The 16,884-nt window shown below is 39.9% G+C and overlaps 1 long non-coding RNA gene across 2 annotated transcripts in view; it reads left to right on the top strand.

Annotated features, from left to right (window-relative positions):
* Positions 1-9,309: 9,309 nt before the first annotated feature.
* LOC107133137 (uncharacterized) overlaps positions 9,310-16,884 on the top strand; it is a 191,894-nt gene continuing 184,319 nt past the window's right edge. Inside the window, exon 1 of one of the 2 annotated variants that reach the window (XR_009490560.1) lies at positions 9,310-12,806. This is a non-coding gene — a long non-coding RNA (uncharacterized lncRNA). The other variant, XR_009490561.1, reaches the window with a different exon arrangement.

The following is a 16,884-nucleotide window of genomic DNA, read 5'->3' as shown; positions in this document are numbered from 1 at the left end:
AAGAAACAGTGTCAATATGAAATAGGTAGTATTTCCTTAGGCAGAAAAGGTGAAAAAATACTTAGAAAAATGTTGAAGGCATATATATATATATATATATATATATATATATATATATATATATATATATTCAGAGGACTTTAGAAACAAATTACAGGGATTTTCTTGCTCATCTGCAGAGTGGAGAGCTTGGGCTTCCCTGCGCGCTCACTCACCATGGCTGTGCCTTTTCAGTCTTTGCAAGTTTGATAGATGAAACCGGCTAGCTTACTGCCTGACGTTTTATTAATTTTATTGGTGAAAATATTTGCTTTGTACATGACTATAGACATACGTTCTTAATATGTGAGTCAAATAATTATCTTGCCATACGAGTTTAAACAAAGTAAAATCGTTGAACTTGTGCACCATTCTCCCCCTCACTGTGCTTTCAAAGTTAAGCTGTTCATTGCTTTCTTTTCATACTTTTATTAAATTATCAGCTCCTTAAAAAGATTTGATGGCTTATGAAGTTACATGAACTACTTTATTGAAGTCCTTAATAGTGTGTTACTCAGCCCAAAGACCCAACATTTTTGTTAAATGAAAAAGTAAGGGAAGATCTGAGGTTAAACCTGGACAAAAGTCACTGGAGATAAACAGATATTTAGTGACACGTGCTGGATATTTTGCTGTGCTGACATGCCTCCTTTAAAGGGTTATTGCATTAACCTCTGCTTTACTGTATCGAGAAACACGTTTCATGGATTTATAGCCTTTTTCACTGAAGTGAGATCAATTTTTGTTTTGTTGAGGACACTTTTGTTCTTTAGGACAATAATTTTCACTTTTGACAAAGCACTTTATTTAGCCTTGAACGTTGGTACCATGAAGGGCCCAGGCCCCTTCCCCTGCCACACACACCCGCTGCGTTTTTCAGGTTAGTGGCTTGTGAATGGGCTCTTGAGAGTGAATCAGTGTTTTCACCAGGCTGAAATTCATGAGGCAGACTGGGAAAAATCAACATCAGAGACAGCTGTATTTGGCAGCTTGTGGGAAGGTTCATAATTCTCATCAGTGATGCTCTCACTAAAATGGTTTATGTAGCTAATGAAATAGAATCTTGTTTTCTACCCATTCTGATTCCCTTTAAAATTACCTTTTACCTGATATTTCATTGAACCATCCTAAGATTTCTCTTGTTAGCTTTTCTTTCATTTTTTTTCTTTAAACTCTCTTTCCTGATGTTATCGCTTGATGTAACATTTAAATTTCACTTACTATGTGTTATTTGAGGTTGAGTAAAATAGGGAAATATAATAGGAGGAAGAAAAAAATACACGTCTTCCTCAAGGCCATAATAAATCATTCTTTATAGATACCCCAGCTAGATGCTGTGGCATAGCTTCGGTAGTTCTTGGCCTCAGAAACATGTTTATACTTCTTGACATACCATTGCCCTTTCCTTTGCTACTTCAAGTGGTAAGACCCCCAAATTATTTCTCTTCACATCATGTATTAGAAATAAAAATCATTTAGATATATATTTATAAATAAAACATATCCAGATATTCCAGTACCCTCATCATCAGTTTTTGTCATTAATTCATGTAACAAAATGATGACTGACACAAGTATGTGTCAAATAGTACGTAGATGCAAATGCACAGCTATTGGGCTGCGCAGAGCATCTGGCCTCTAGCTGGGAAGGAAAGAGTACATCATAAATGCTCTGAAGGAACTGAGCTCGGAATGCTATGGCAACATTTGAGAAAATCGTCCGGTGTCTACAGGATGAGTGGCTTGGGGAAGTGCATCCTGAAAGAGAACATGGGATCTGACTCTCGAAGTTACAGGAGGAGTTAATCAGGAGAGGGATGCGGCTGCAGATGGTGGGCGTCAGAAGTGGGGAAAACAACCAGAGACAAGAATGAGCTGTGGGAAGGAAAGCAGGTTGCTTTCACAAAAGCAATTTGGCAAGATTAGGTCACAGCCTTGAAGGGTGAACATGAGGAAAGATGATCTGTAAGAGATATGTGAGAACTAAGTCATGATCTTGAATGCTACACTGAGGGGTGGGCCACTGCAGGTCAAAACATAGGGCAGTGACATGAACTCTCTGCGTTTTATTGAGATGGTTTGTAATGGAATAATATATAAAGACTAAGATAAATAAATTTAATTATTTGAACATAAAAGGCTGCAGGTCCCAAATAACAAAGACTAAAGTGAAGAGTCAAGCTAAATTGGGACAACTATTTATAATAAATGTGAGGAAGGTTAATTGTTTTAGTATTTCAATAGTACTTTCAAATTGAGAACCACAGCATTAAGAAAATCCTCGAAGATAACAGTGTGACACTAACAGAAGAGAACTTAGCAGCATGCAAATTAAAACAAGAGGGAGGTCTCAGTTTTTGCTTTTTGTCAAATGAAGAAATTTTTGAAAAAAGAATGATAGACTGCCCAATGCTAACAAAAATATGGTATGAAAGGGGTTTTCATGCATCGATGGTGGGAGCATAAATTAATATAATCTTTGTAGACACAACTGTGTTTTGAGTTTGCAAATTGCCCACAATTAGTGACCCAGGAATCTCTCATCTTGGAATTTTACCTGAGGAAGAAATCTGAAGTACAGAATGAAATGGTCTTTCCTGATGCTTAAATGAGATGATTTATTTTTAAACACTGGTACATATAAGCACAAAATGAATATTATTGTTATTGTTATTGGCACAAATATAGGCCACAAAATATGTTCCAAATTCACTTCCAGTAGCATTCATTTAGAATATTGTGGTACAAATAATAACAAAATTCAAATTTGTTGCACCACATTATATTATTTTAAAAGAGGTCTCAGGAGATAATTTGACAATCATGACAAGAAATACCTGTCTTGAGACATTTTGCATCTAGAAGGATCCTCTTACACAATCATAAGTAATATTACACTTAATCGTTAGTGAAGAGTGATGCAGTTTGGAGAGAAATTTGAAATAAAAAAATCCAGTCTAACATCTAGTCAGAGAAAGGAGAATAGTACAGCTGACTCTCAAACAAGTATGTGCTCTTATCTGAAATTATCTTAAAATGGGAGAATTAAGGTAAGATTTGAGGCAATTTTTCTTATGGCCAGGAGGTTGTAACCTAGCTGGAAGCAGGAGAGTAGAAAGCAAAATTATAAGTGAATGATGGAAAATGACTTAAATTATACTTCTGGAAACTGCATGTGGTCCAAAATTTGGGACAAGTCATTTTTTCTTTTTTTTTTTTTCTGTTTGAAAGAACTTTCTCAGGCTTGAAACTGCATAATGAATCAGACTCACTCAAATCAGGCAGCAAATAGGGATTGACATTTGGTAAAATATACACAGTTGCAAGTTTCAGTGTTCAAGACTAATTTTTCTTTTGAAATGCATTTGTCCCAAAGAACTGTGATGTGCACAGCATGTTATAGCCGATAAAGTGTAAGAGAAATTGACCTGTTAGATGGGCTCCCACCTACACACTTACAGAGAGGCACACACCTGCCTCCCGTAATTGCTGCCCCCGTGGAGTTATTTTGCACTTGAAATGCACCCGGGGTGGAGTGGGGCAGGGACTGCTGCTCTTCTGGGTCCCCGCCAGCCCCTCCTGTTCCCATGCCCTCATTCCCTCTTTCCTTCCCTTCCTTCTTTCTTTCCTTCAGCATTTCACGTTAGGTTCCTGGCTCACCCGACCTAACTCCGAGTCAGTCTCGCTTAGGGAGGGTTTGAGAGCCTAGAACAGTGACGGGTGCCCCCAAAGATGGATGACATTTATCTTGATACTGTGCATTACTATTTTTGTGAAGTGACCATAAGCTTTAGAGTGAGATGATTCTAGCTGATTCCCAGTTCTACTGCTTATTAGCTGTGTAGTGTTCACAAGTCACTGGCTTTCACTCAGCTTCAGTTTTCTTAATTACAAGTTGGATTCCACAAGACCCAGTTTGCAAGGCTCTGGGTAAGATTTTGACATACAGTAAATGTTTAATATTTGGTGCCAAATATTTCTACACCCCAAACAAAAACGCCTTGGATTTCATTAAAGAAGAGTTGATGCACAGATTAAAAAATACTTATCCACCTTTCTTGTTACCATAGTAGATGGCTCAGATAGCAGTCACGAAAACCTACTCCTAAGGTGTAAACATAATTTTGAAATTCCTACCTCTAAATGTGTACCATCCTTTTATCTCCCATTTAGGAAAGCATATCATAAAAAATTATAGTTTCAATGTTCCAGAAATAACCTTGGATGTGATCCAACTTATTTTTAAAAGGGTCCATAAACTTTTTCTTAAAATTGCACATTGTTATTGAAGTGGTAAAGAACCTGCCTGCCAGTGCAGCAGACTTAAGAGACACCAGTTCGATCCCTGGGTCAGGACGATCCCCTGGAGGAGGGCATGGCAGCCCACTCCAGTATTCTTGCCTGGAGAATCCCACGGGCAGAGGAACCTGGTGGGGTACGGTCCACAGGGTTGCAGAGAGTCGGATACGACTGAAGAGACTTAGCACATTAAAATTGCTTAAGAGTGCACAACTGACCATTGGTGGATAATTATGAAAGAAACCGTGGCTGAGAAGGGCTCAGGTTGAAGATACATTCAACTCCCTGCTGGTAGCCTTATCGCATGAAACATCATCCTGCCTGCCTCTGATTGAAGAGGAGAAGAGCAAAAATTTTGAGATGTAGATTTTTTTTAAAGAAATAGCTAAAGGCAGAGACAGAGCTTTTATAGTTCAAAGAAAACAGATGGGAAGATAACAGAAACAGCAAGATTAAAGACCTGGAAGTCACTTTTAAGATGCCAGTAGTTTTAACTCTATATCACCAGGTTATTTACAGCAGAAAGAAAAGGAGAGTGAGATAAAAAGGCAGCAGAAGACTTTCTTATGGTAAGTATTTTCAAATTTTAAAAGTTGGTAGGAATAGAAATTCCAAAAACTTCCTTATAATTTTATTTACTTTTGCCACCAGATTTGAAAAGAAAATGAGAAAGCAAAGTCACTTTACTGTTGATATAAATCAGGCTCATCTTTGTCCTTATAGGTGATAACAGACAGCGGGTTTCTGTGCTGTACTTGTTGCCCTGTCAGTGAACTAAAGGGTTGTAGTCAGTGCAGCTCCCTACCTCTCCTGTGTCTTATTGTCTCGTCTGCTCTTTGAAGGGAGAGATGAGTTGATATAAGGTACCTTGCTGTAATATTTGATATTTCTATGAATATAAATGATCAGAAGGGCTTCTTGCAGCTGCAAAACCAAACCATCTAATCATAAATGAGAATCCACAATTCCTACAAAGATGCAGAGAGTCAGTGTGCTTGAAAGAAGGAGCAGTGAACTGGCTCTATCGACAGCAACGCAATTGGGGCGAGTCACTTCGACTCAGTAACTAGACACTCCCTGTCCAGAGAACAGGGTGTTCATGAAGGTGAAAGATGAAGCATGCGAAAACACTTTTCAAATCAGAAAACTGTGTAATTGTCATCCGATTAGGTGAAATAGAGCAATGCAGTAATTATGAATCCCCAAAATTAAATAAACAAGGAGAGCAACAACATCATTTTTACCTGTCATCTAATTTTAACTTGAAATTAGAAATAGATGCTTCTTCCTTAATAAGCAGTGTATCATATCCGCCAGGCTTATTATTCCCTTATGTAACTAGGAGATTACTGCAAGCATGTAATATGAAAAATTGAAAACAATTCTTCCAGTGAGAAATTTTTTCCATTTGGGTATTCACTTATGATGCAAATAAAGTTTTAAAAGTTATTTGTTACTTACAATAGAAATATTATACTTTCATATGAAACATTACTGACTCCTTATCTATAAAGGTGGGCTTCCCTAGTGGCTGAGTGGTAAAGAATCCACTTGCAATGCAGGAGACATGGGTTCGATCCCTGGGTTGAAGCTTCCCTGGAGGAGGGAATGGCAACCTGCCCCAGTGTTCTTCCCTGGAGAGTCCCATGGACAGAGGAGCCTGGAGGGCTATAGTCCACATCATTGCAGAGTCAGACACCACTGAAGGGACTGAGCACATGCGTCTGTAAAGGTTGATACTGAGGTAGCCTTCCCCACCTCTTCCTCCCTCCCCCCAGCCTCCCTTCCCCCTCCCTTTCTTCCTTTCTTCCCTGCTCCCCACCTCCTCCTCTCTCCTTCCCTTATCTTCCTCTTTTCTCATTGTTATTGCTGTTCAGTTGCTAAGTCACGTCCAGCTCTTTGCAACCCCGTGGACTGCAGCACACCAGGCTCCTCTGTCCACCACACTCTCTCAGAGTTTGGTCAGACCCGTGTCCATTGAGCTGGTGATGCCATCCAACCATCTCACCCTCTGCGCCTCCTTCTCCCTTGCCTTCAGTCTTTCCCGCAAGGTCTTTTCTAGTGAGTCCTCTCCCATCAGGTGGCCAAGGTATGAGAGCTTCTGTTTATCTCAGATCATCTCAAATCTTCTTATGGTTTGCTTCTGAGGAGACGTAACCCAAATCATCCCTCTTAAATATTCTGCTGTGTACTTTGCACTCAGGCATAGAATATTTTCTTTAATTGACTCTCAAGAGGAAGGCAATATTAAGATACCAAAGAGTTTTGAGTCAGACAAATTAAGATTTTTAAAACTTGACTGTAAAGGCTAGGGGGACCAGAATATTCCCAGCAATGAAATGGTAAGATCAGATGTTCTTTGGAGGCTAGACTTGAGAGATGCAAGCCGTGGGGTGGATATCAACTTAGGAGTATGCTCCTGTGGTGTAGGCGAGAAATGGAATGGTGGTTTTGAGAAACATTATGGAATAGAATTGACAGAGCTTGGTTATTGGTATTATGTAGGTGTTGAAGGTGAGGGAATAACAGGGTAAATGTTGGTGCTATTTTTCTTCTTAAGGAAAGAGAAAGTTTGGGGAATGAGAGGAGAAGCTTTTGTTTTTAACTTGTTATACTTGAGGTCTGTGTGTGAGCCTGAAGAAGCAGACGGTTTTATTTATTTATTTTTTTCTAATTTTATTTTATTTTTAAACTTTACATAATTGTATTAGTTTTGCCAAATATCAAAATGAATCCGCCACAGGTATACATGTGTTCCCCATCCTGAACCCTCCTCCCTCCTCCCTCCCCATACCATCCCTCTGGGTCGTCCCAGTGCACTAGCCCCAAGCATCCAGTATCGTGCATGGAACCTGGACTGGCAACTCGTTTCTTACATGATATTTTACATGTTTCAATGCTATTCTCCCAAATCTTCCCACCCTCTCCCTCTCCCACAGAGTCCATAAGACTGTTCTATACATCAGTGTCTCTTTTGCTGTCTCGTACACCGGGTTATTGTTACCATCTTTCTAAATTCCATATATATGCGTTAATATACTGTATTTATGTTTTTCCTTCTGGCTTACTTCACTCTGTATAATAGGCTCCAGTTTCATCCACCTCATTAGAACTGATTCAAATGTATTCTTTTTAATGGCTGAGTAATACTCCATTGTGTATATGTACCACTGCTTTCTTATCCATTCATCTGCTGATGGACATCTAGGTTGCTTCCATGTCCTGGCTATTATAAACAGTGCTGCGATGAACATTGGGGTACACGTGTCTCTTTCCCTTCTGGTTTCCTCAGTGTGTATGCCCAGCAGTGGGATTGCTGGATCATAAGGCAGTTCTATTTCCAGTTTTTTAAGGAATCTCCACACTGTTCTCCATAGTGGCTGTACTAGTTTGCATTCCCACCAACAGTGTAAGAGGGTTCCCTTTTCTCCACACCCTCTCCAGCATTTATTATTTGTAGACTTTTGGATCGCAGCCATTCTGACTGGTGTGAAATGGTACCTCATAGTGGTTTTGATTTGCATTTCTCTGATAATGAGTGATGTTGAGCATCTTTTCATGTGTTTGTTAGCCATCTGTATGTCTTCTTTGGAGAAATGTCTATTTAGTTCTTTGGCCCATTTTTTGATTGGGTTGTTTATTTTTCTGGAGTTGAGCTGTAGGAGTTGCTTGTATATTTTTGAGATTAGTTGTTTGTCGGTTGCTTCATTTGCTATTATTTTCTCCCATTCTGAAGGCTGTCTTTTCACCTTGCTAATAGTTTCCTTTGATGTGCAGAAGCTTTTAAGGTTAATTAGGTCCCATTTGTTTATTTTTGCTTTTATTTCCAATATTCTGGGAGGTGGGTCATAGGGGATCCTGCTGTGATGTATGTCGGAGAGTGTTTTGCCTATGTTCTCCTCTAGGAGTTTTATAGTTTCTGGTCTTACGTTGAGATCTTTAATCCATTTTGAGTTTATTTTTGTGTATGGTGTTAGAAAGTGGTCTAGTTTCATTCTTTTACAAGTGGTTGACCAGATTTCCCAGCACCACTTGTTAAAGAGATTGTCTTTAATCCATTGTATATTCTTGCCTCCTTTGTCAAAGATAAGGTGTCCATATGTGCGTGGATTTATCTCTGGGCTTTCTATTTTATTCCATTGATCAATATTTCTATCTTTGTGCCAGTACCATACTGTCTTGATAACTGTGGCTTTGTAGTAGAGCCTGAAGTCAGGTAGGTTGATTCCTCCAGTTCCATTCTTCTTTCTCAAGATCGCTTTGGCTATTTGAGGTTTTTTGTATTTCCATACAAATTGTGAAATTATTTGTTCTAGCTCTGTGAAGAATACTGTTGGTAGCTTGATAGGGATTGCATTGAATCTATAAATTGCTTTGGGTAGTATACTCATTTTCACTATATTGATTCTTCCAATCCATGAACATGGTATATTTCTCCATCTATTAGTGTCCTTTTTGATTTCTTTCACCAGTGTTTTATAGTTTTCTATATATAGGTCTTTAGTTTCTTTAGGTAGATATATTCCTAAGTATTTTATTCTTTCCGTTGCAATGGTGAATGGAATTGTTTCCTTAATTTCTCTTTCTGTTTTCTCATTATTAGTGTATAGGAATGCAAGGGATTTCTGTGTGTTGATTTTATATCCTGCAACTTTACTATAGTCATTGATTATTTCTAGTAATTTTCTGGTGGAATCTTTAGGGTTTTCTATGTAGAGGATCATGTCATCTGCAAATAGTGAGAGTTTTACTTCTTCTTTTCCAATTTGGATTCCTTTTATTTCTTTTTCTGCTCTGATTGCTGTGGCCAAAACTTCCAAAACTATGTTGAATAGTAATGGTGAAAGTGGGCACCCTTGTCTTGTTCCTGACTTTAGAGGAAATGCTTTCAATTTTTCACCATTGAGGATAATGTTTGCTGTGGGTTTGTCATATATAGCTTTTATTATGTTGAGGTATGTTCCTTCTATTCCTGCTTTCTGGAGAGTTTTTTTTTTTTTTATCATAAATGGATGTTGAATTTTGTCAAAGGCTTTCTCTGCATCTATTGAGATAATCATATGGTTTTTATTTTTCAATTTGTTAATGTGGAGTATTACATTGATTTGCGGATATTGAAGAATCCTTGCATCCCTGGGATAAAGCCCACTTGGTCATGGTGTATGATCTTTTTAATGTGTTGTTGGATTCTGATTGCTAGAATTTTGTTAAGGATTTTTGCATCTATGTTCATCAGTGATATTGGCCTGTAGTTTTCTTTTTTTGTGGGATCTTTGTCAGGTTAGAGTGAGTGTAAGTAAAGCATGTTTATGAAGCTGATACATAACTTTCATCTTACTTGTTCCAAAGTGCCTTCCTCTTTCTCTCTATCGCATTTGTTATCCATATCATTTTTACATCAGCAGTGTTTGATATTTTCCCATTACTAAAAATTATATCATGATGTCGCTATTCAGACTAATTTATATTTGCTTATCAGTTTACATCTCTTGGGTCCTAGGAGACTAGATAGGCCATCAACAAATGTGAAGCTTGCATGTGTAAGACATTTAAATAGAGGAAATAATTATGATGTATTTTTGTGCAAGAGAATGGTGTGTATACAGACAACTTGGAAAAATAACTAGAATTGAAGAAGAAAACATGTTTCATAAAATTTGACAACTCTCTTTGGTCCTCTGCTCAGATGAGACAAGTACTATTTTTTAAAATGTATTTTATTGAATATAGTAGATTTTCAATGCTGTGTTAATTTCTACTGTACAGAAAAGTGATTCTGTTATATATATATATACACACACACACTTTTTCAAATTCTTTTCCATATGGTTCATCACAAGATAACTGAATATAGTTCCCTGGGCTATACCATAGGATGGGCAAGTACTATTTGATATAAATAAACATTATGTTATGAAATAATTTTGTTTTTCTTCCTTTTAATATGTGTTCCTTTATAGATCTAGCACTGTTTGATTAAAAAAACAGAGAAAAGCACCCCTCCTCATGCAGCTTACATGAGGGAGGGGGAATAGACAAAAGACAACTAAACAACGAATGGATAAATATTTACTATGATAGGTGCTGATATGTTTGGGAAAACGGAAGGAATACATCAGGGTAGAGGGAATGGGAGAAGGTGGTCAAGGTGGAGTGGGGAGAGAGGAGTCAGTAGCGCTAGGATGGGTCTGCTGAGAAAATGAGATCTGAGGGAAGTGGCTGGAATTAGTCACCCAAGAGTCCGCTTGGAGGAAGAGCATTCCAGGCGGAGGGATCAGCAGAGCCAGGGTGCTAAGATGGAAACTGATCTGGGATAGCGGAGAAACAGCAAGGAGGTCGGTGAGCTGGAACAGGGTGAGCAAGGGTAGAACCAGGGTGTCGGGTGATGTAGGGTCTTACAGGTATTGTAAGAACTCTCGTTGTTCTTGCTCAGCTGCTCAGTCATGTCTTACTCTTTGTGACCCCATGGACTGCAGCTCGTTAGGCTTCCCCATCCTTCAATACCTCCTGGAGCTTGCTCAGACTCAAGTCTGTTGAGTAGGTGATGCCATCTAACCATCTCATCCTCTGCCACCCCCTTCTCCTCCTGCCTTCAATCTTTCCCAGCATTAGGGTCTTTTCCAATGAGTCTGCTCTTCACATCAGGTGGCCAAAGTATTGGAGTTTCAGCTTCAGCATCAGCCCTTCCAATGAGTATTCAGGACTGATTTCCTTTAGGATGGACTGGTTGGATCTGCTTGCTGTAAAAGGGACTCTCAAGAGTCTTCTCCAACACCACAGTTCAAAAGCATCAATTCTTCGGCACTCAGCCTTCTTTATGGTCTAAATCTCACATCCATACAGGACTACTGGAAAAATCGTAACTTTGACTAGATGGACCTTTGTCGACAGGGAAGGTACAGGACTTCCCTGTAGCTCAGTTGGTAAAGAATATGTCTGCAACACAGAAGACCCGGGTTCAATCCCTGGGTCAGGAAGATCCCCTGGAGAAGGAAATGGCAACCCACTCCAGTATTCTTGCCCAGAGAATCCCATGGACAGGGGAGCCTGGCAGGTTGCAGTCCATGGGGTCACAAAAGTCGGACACGACTCAGTGACTAAAACCACCAAACCACCACCTTTGTCGACAAAGTAATGTCTCTGCTTTTTAATATACTGTCTAGGTTGGTCATAGTTTTTCTTCCAAGGAGCAAGTGTCTTTTAATTTCATGGCTGCAGTCACCATCTGCAGTGATTTTGGAGCCCGAGAAAGTAAAATATGTCACCGCTTCCACTTTTTCCCCTTCTATTTGCCATGAAGTGAAGGGAGCAGATCCTAGCTTTTATTGTGAGTGAGATGGGAAGCAGTAAATGGCTAAGACCAGAGCAAAGATATTTTCTGATTTATATTTTTAGAGGATCACACAGGCTTCTTTACTAAGAATAGACAATTGATGGTCTCCTGTGGAAGCAGTGAGCACTTGAGGGTTTTTTATAACTGCCCAGGTGAGAGATGATGAGAGACCTGAGTCAGCATCGCTGTGATGGAAACGATGAATTGTCACTGGATTCTAAATTTATTTTGTATGTAGAGTCAAAGGGATTTGCTCTTGGATTGCATGTGAAATGTGAGAAGCAGCAGAGCCAAAGGTGGCGTTTAGGTTCTTGGGTTGGGCGTGGGCTGAAGAATCAAGAGTTCATTTTTCGATGTGCTGTGTTTGAGCTGCTTATTAGATAACCAAGAGGTTAAAAACAGAATAATGCTGAATGTCTGAGTGTGATAACGTACCCACATTCATGAGCTTTTTCCTCATCATTTATTCATTCTGTTTTGTACCAAATAAATGGCAGTTTATTTACAGCAGGAGGCTCAAGGCAATATCATTATAAGCCTGAATTTGTGTGAGTAGATCAGACTAGGTGTGTGGAAAGATAAAATTTGAAAGACAGACTGAAGGACCTCCTAGAGAATAATCCACATTAACAGGAAAGGCAAAGAAAACAAACGTGACCCAATAGCAAAGCACAGAATTAACCCAGTAGCAGGACTGGGTCAGTTGCCCCAGAGTGGTGATTCTGCCACAGAATGGTGCCCATCTCTCAGATTTGTTTCAAGTCCAGCTTCTTCCTTCCTTCCAGGGCAGGCTCGTTTTTGGATATTATGAGCATGAGGGCTGTGCATAAAAAGTGAAAGGATTATTTTCTCTAAAATCTCTGTAAGTTATTAGGGCAGAAGAGATGATTGCATTGGTTCACTTCTGGCAGATTGTTGTGGGTGAGAAAAGGGATCCATTTCTCCCCGTGTCGGTCTAGAACACTGACTCGCTTTGGCCATCAGCTGGCAAAGGCCGTGCAGGAAGGGCCCCCAGTGTCACGTGCAGGGGCCTCGAGGACTGCGGTGCCCCGGAAGCGGTAGCCAAGTCTGGAAAAGATGGCGGCGCCCAGTCACAGGGCGGACGTTACGGACGGAACGTCCGTGTCTGCCGCAGGTTCGTGTATGGTGTCCTAACCCCCCGCGAGGTGCGGTCTTTGGGAGATACTTAGGTTTGGGAGGGTGGGGCCCTCGTGAGTGGGATTAGTGTTCTTTGAGACAGAGTAACTCCCCCCCTCTCTCTCCACCATGAGAGGAGCAATTAGAAAATGGCCGTCTACAAAACCGGAAGACTGCCTTCAACAAGAGCTCAAGCGTGAGAGCACCCTGATCTCAGACTTCCAGCCTCCAGAACTGTGAGGAATAATCGTTTATTATTTAAGTCTCTCATTTTCTGGCACTTTGTTTTAGTAGTCAGTCCTCACAGACTATAGCAGTACATCCTCAGGCTTGAGTGAGATTCCCACTGCAGACTCATAGCCGTACTTACGGTGTGTGTGTGTGACTATGCAGACTGCTGGCTGAAAAATGGCAAATGGGTTTGAAAACCAGAGAAATATTAGTTGTTACTCTCTAAGTGATTTGATTATGGCCTCAGTCTGGGATCGACTAGCGAGTTTACATCTCATTGTGCAAAAAGATGCTTTATTTTTGGTCACCTTGGTTATTTAGCAAATGGAGCTTCTGAAATAAAAATCATGAGTCCCATTTCTGTATGTGCTGGTTGGGAAAGAGTTATTAGAAAAGAGATGTTGAAGAGGTTCTACTTTGTGTAAGACCCTACTATGAATGTTTCACAAGAGTTCTTTCATGATACAAGCTACCATTGACTCAGTGAGGCCTCAGCTATTATAGGAGAAATGCCTTGATTATAACAGTGATGATGATGATGACAGGAGCTATTTACAGAGGAACTTCTTGGGCCTAGCCAGTTTGTTTTACATACACTGTGCTATTTAATCTTTACAGCAATGCTAGTAGGTTGACATCGTTACACTTAGATTTACAAAATGAGGGAACTAAGAGTCAGGTAGATTAAGAAGTTTGCACAGTTGCACAGTTAAGCTTCAGAATAAGTGTTCCTATCGAGACCTCTCTGACTTTGGAATCCACATTCTAAACATTTAAGACAGCTATTGTTTCAATAATGCTAACCATCCCAGCATTCAGAAGCTTTCAATTACCCATCCTTACTGTCTTCATCTCTGCACCTGGGGGCCTGCTGGGTCAGCTCTGTTTCAGGCTGTATAGGTCAGCAGGATTAACTCCAGCTGTGAGTTGGGTTCAAGTCTGCTCATGTATCTCATTTTTGTTGTGTTAAGGGTGTACTTTCATCACAACATCAGGGGTGCCCAGGTGACCACACGTAGTCATCCCTGGTAATCCCCTGGGAGGGGGAGGAATTGGTTTCAGGACCCCCTACGGATGCAAATTCTGAGGTTGTTCAAGTCCCTTAGTCAGCCCTCTGTATCTACAGAGTCTGCATCTGTTGATTCAACCAATCGCATGCTGTGAACATAGTGCTGGACCCGAGGCGGAATCTAGGGATGTGGGGCCTGGGGATGTGGAGGGGCCGCTGTGCACTCTCCTCTGCTCTGTCACTCCACAGACACTTCAAAGAGAGTCAGGTGGCCACGCCCAATGTCAGTGGGAGTGAGGAAGCATCCCCAGAGAGGGAAGAACTGTAAAATGACACAGCTAAAGGAATAGATTGATAATTTTATAGTATGAAAGGAAAAAGGAATTGAGAACAATGGTCTGATTTACACAGTACTGCATCACACTGCTTTCCTGCAGCACGGAAAGTGATCACTACTTCAAAACAGTCATTCCAACTGTATTATCCACTGATAGTGGTTTGAAAGTGCCATCTTTCTAAATGAAGAGATACATCATGCAAAATATTAGGTCTTGATATGTGCTTGAAAAGGCTAATTATGACACAGAGTTTTCTAGTTAACTGGCAAGTGCAGAGGCATATTTTCTTCTTTTATTACTTATATGCATTTCTCTTTGAATAAGATTAAATTAAATTTTAGCATTACCATCAATGTTCAAGTTGGATCACTTTATAGTTGCTAGACTTACTCCTCATCCACTCTGCATAATCGTCAATTTCATATACATCCGAATGGATCTATAATACTGAACTTTACCTCTTACGTTTTTCCTGTATGATAAGAAAGCAACTGTTTGATTCACCAAAATCAGAAAAACAGTATGATCCGACAAGTTATTTTGCCTTATCCCTACCAAGCAGTACTCGTATTGATTGAGGCTTTTATTTTTCATCTCATGTGGTTATTATGACTTCACACAGACATTGCTTTTAGTTTATGGAGATTATGCACATTCAGTACTGCTGGCACATTATTTAACCTCCAAGTTCTATGATTTTGAAATCTTTTAGGAGGTAAATTTAGTAACTGAATTATTGTTTGTTTGAACAGTGCTAGATGGAAGTGTATTCATCAATGTTCAGTTGGACTCTGAGCTTCTTTTCTTGAATAATCTTCCAGCTGAGTCTCTGAATGTTTGTAGAACTTTCCAAATAAATCTAAAGCATTTTAGAGGAGAGTTGTAGCATGGATTTTTGTTCTCTGTTTGTATCTTTGGCTTTGTAAGGGGTCCTTTTCAAGAGTGCACCATGGTGGAGCTAGAGGTAGTTACAGTAGAAGATAGTTTCTCGCACAGAGAAAGCTTAGCTTAGACATTTCACTTCTTTAACATTTCTTTCCAACGTTCTATCAAAAGTGTCCATCAGGGGGCTGTTAGAGCACGTGGGGAATATGCTGTGAAAGACTGTCCACCTTTGATAGCCAAGAGCAAAAATCAGTCAAAGGTGACCTTTTTTCCCATTATGTAGCTCAGCTGAGGAACTTGCTTTTTGAACTTGGGCAACTTAGCTTCTCCAACCCTACAGTCCTCTCAATAGCCCATATATGACAGCTCAGCAGGTGACTTAATTGCTTCTCATTGTAAAAAGCTGCAAAGTCCACTTTGCAAAACACCCCACAGCTGGTGTGAAACTCGCCTCCGAAAATTGGACAGCAGTCCTGGTGACCAGGAAACAGGTCTTCTGCTCATTCCCTTTGAGCCCAAGGACAGCGTGGTTTACCTGCGCCTCTGCTCCTTGCCCGGCTCTGAGCCAAGGGCCCTATGTAACGGCTGTATGAAGCAGGCAGTATCCTTCGACCCATTTTATAGGTGAGGAATCTGAGATGTAGAGAAGCTACAATTTGCTCGAAGTCACACAGCGCTGAAGTGGAGGAATCAAGCTTTTGACTCTAAAATATGTTTGTAACCACCGCAACCGTCTAGCCTCTTTCTCATGTCTTCTCAGTGGGGTGCATCGTCCATGCACAAGAGTCCACCACAAATGATGAAACGCCTTAGCTTTAACCCTTTGCATATCTGTGTATGTGCGTGAGCATGTGTGCACACGTGCGTGTGTGTGGTGTTTCTGTGCCAGAACTAATTTGAGGAAAATGTGAGGCTCTCCTGATTTGCTGAAATGTTGTTTCAAGAACAAAGCTCCTGGAGAAACAAACATAAAAAGAACAAAGCTCTAAAAAAGTAGAGTCATGGTGTGTAAATAAATAGCTTGTAGAAGCAAAGCACTTGAATTCATATCCGGATTCCACCTTCCTAGTTGACTGATCTTTGGAAAAATCACCTTATGTATGAGACTCATTTTCCTCCTCTGTAAAAATAGAAATATTAATATTTATATCCCCTCTTTGTGAGGAGTCAATGAGACAATACACACTGTAATATAAGCCTGTAAGCCTAGTGATAGTAGGACTCTGGCAGCATTAGATGGTTTCCATTTTCTGTAATTAAATATGTCCCGTGTGTGTATGTAGAAGAAAGGGGGACTGTTTAACCCATTGTTTTGACTAGAATGTCAACTTAATTTTTATAAAGTATTTTATAACAAATGCTTTCTGAAGGAGCTGATCAGTGACCCATATTAAGAATAGGAAAACAGTGGAGAAAAATGTTAATACCATGCTTAATAGAATTTTTCTTAGACCACAATTATATTAGTTATACATTGATGCTTATGAGATTTTAGTATGATTGCCTTGTAGTAGATGTCTTATTTGCCAAATTTACCTCACTTGAGTTTTCTAAAAGGTACCATTGTTAGAAATTTTTTATTTTTTCACTTGGTGAAAGAACAGCTCTTTTAT

The sequence above is a fragment of the Bos taurus genome, chromosome 14, assembly GCF_002263795.3.
Source record: "Bos taurus isolate L1 Dominette 01449 registration number 42190680 breed Hereford chromosome 14, ARS-UCD2.0, whole genome shotgun sequence".
NCBI lineage: Eukaryota > Metazoa > Chordata > Mammalia > Artiodactyla > Bovidae > Bos > Bos taurus.
This window is presented reverse-complemented; position numbering and strand designations above follow the sequence as displayed.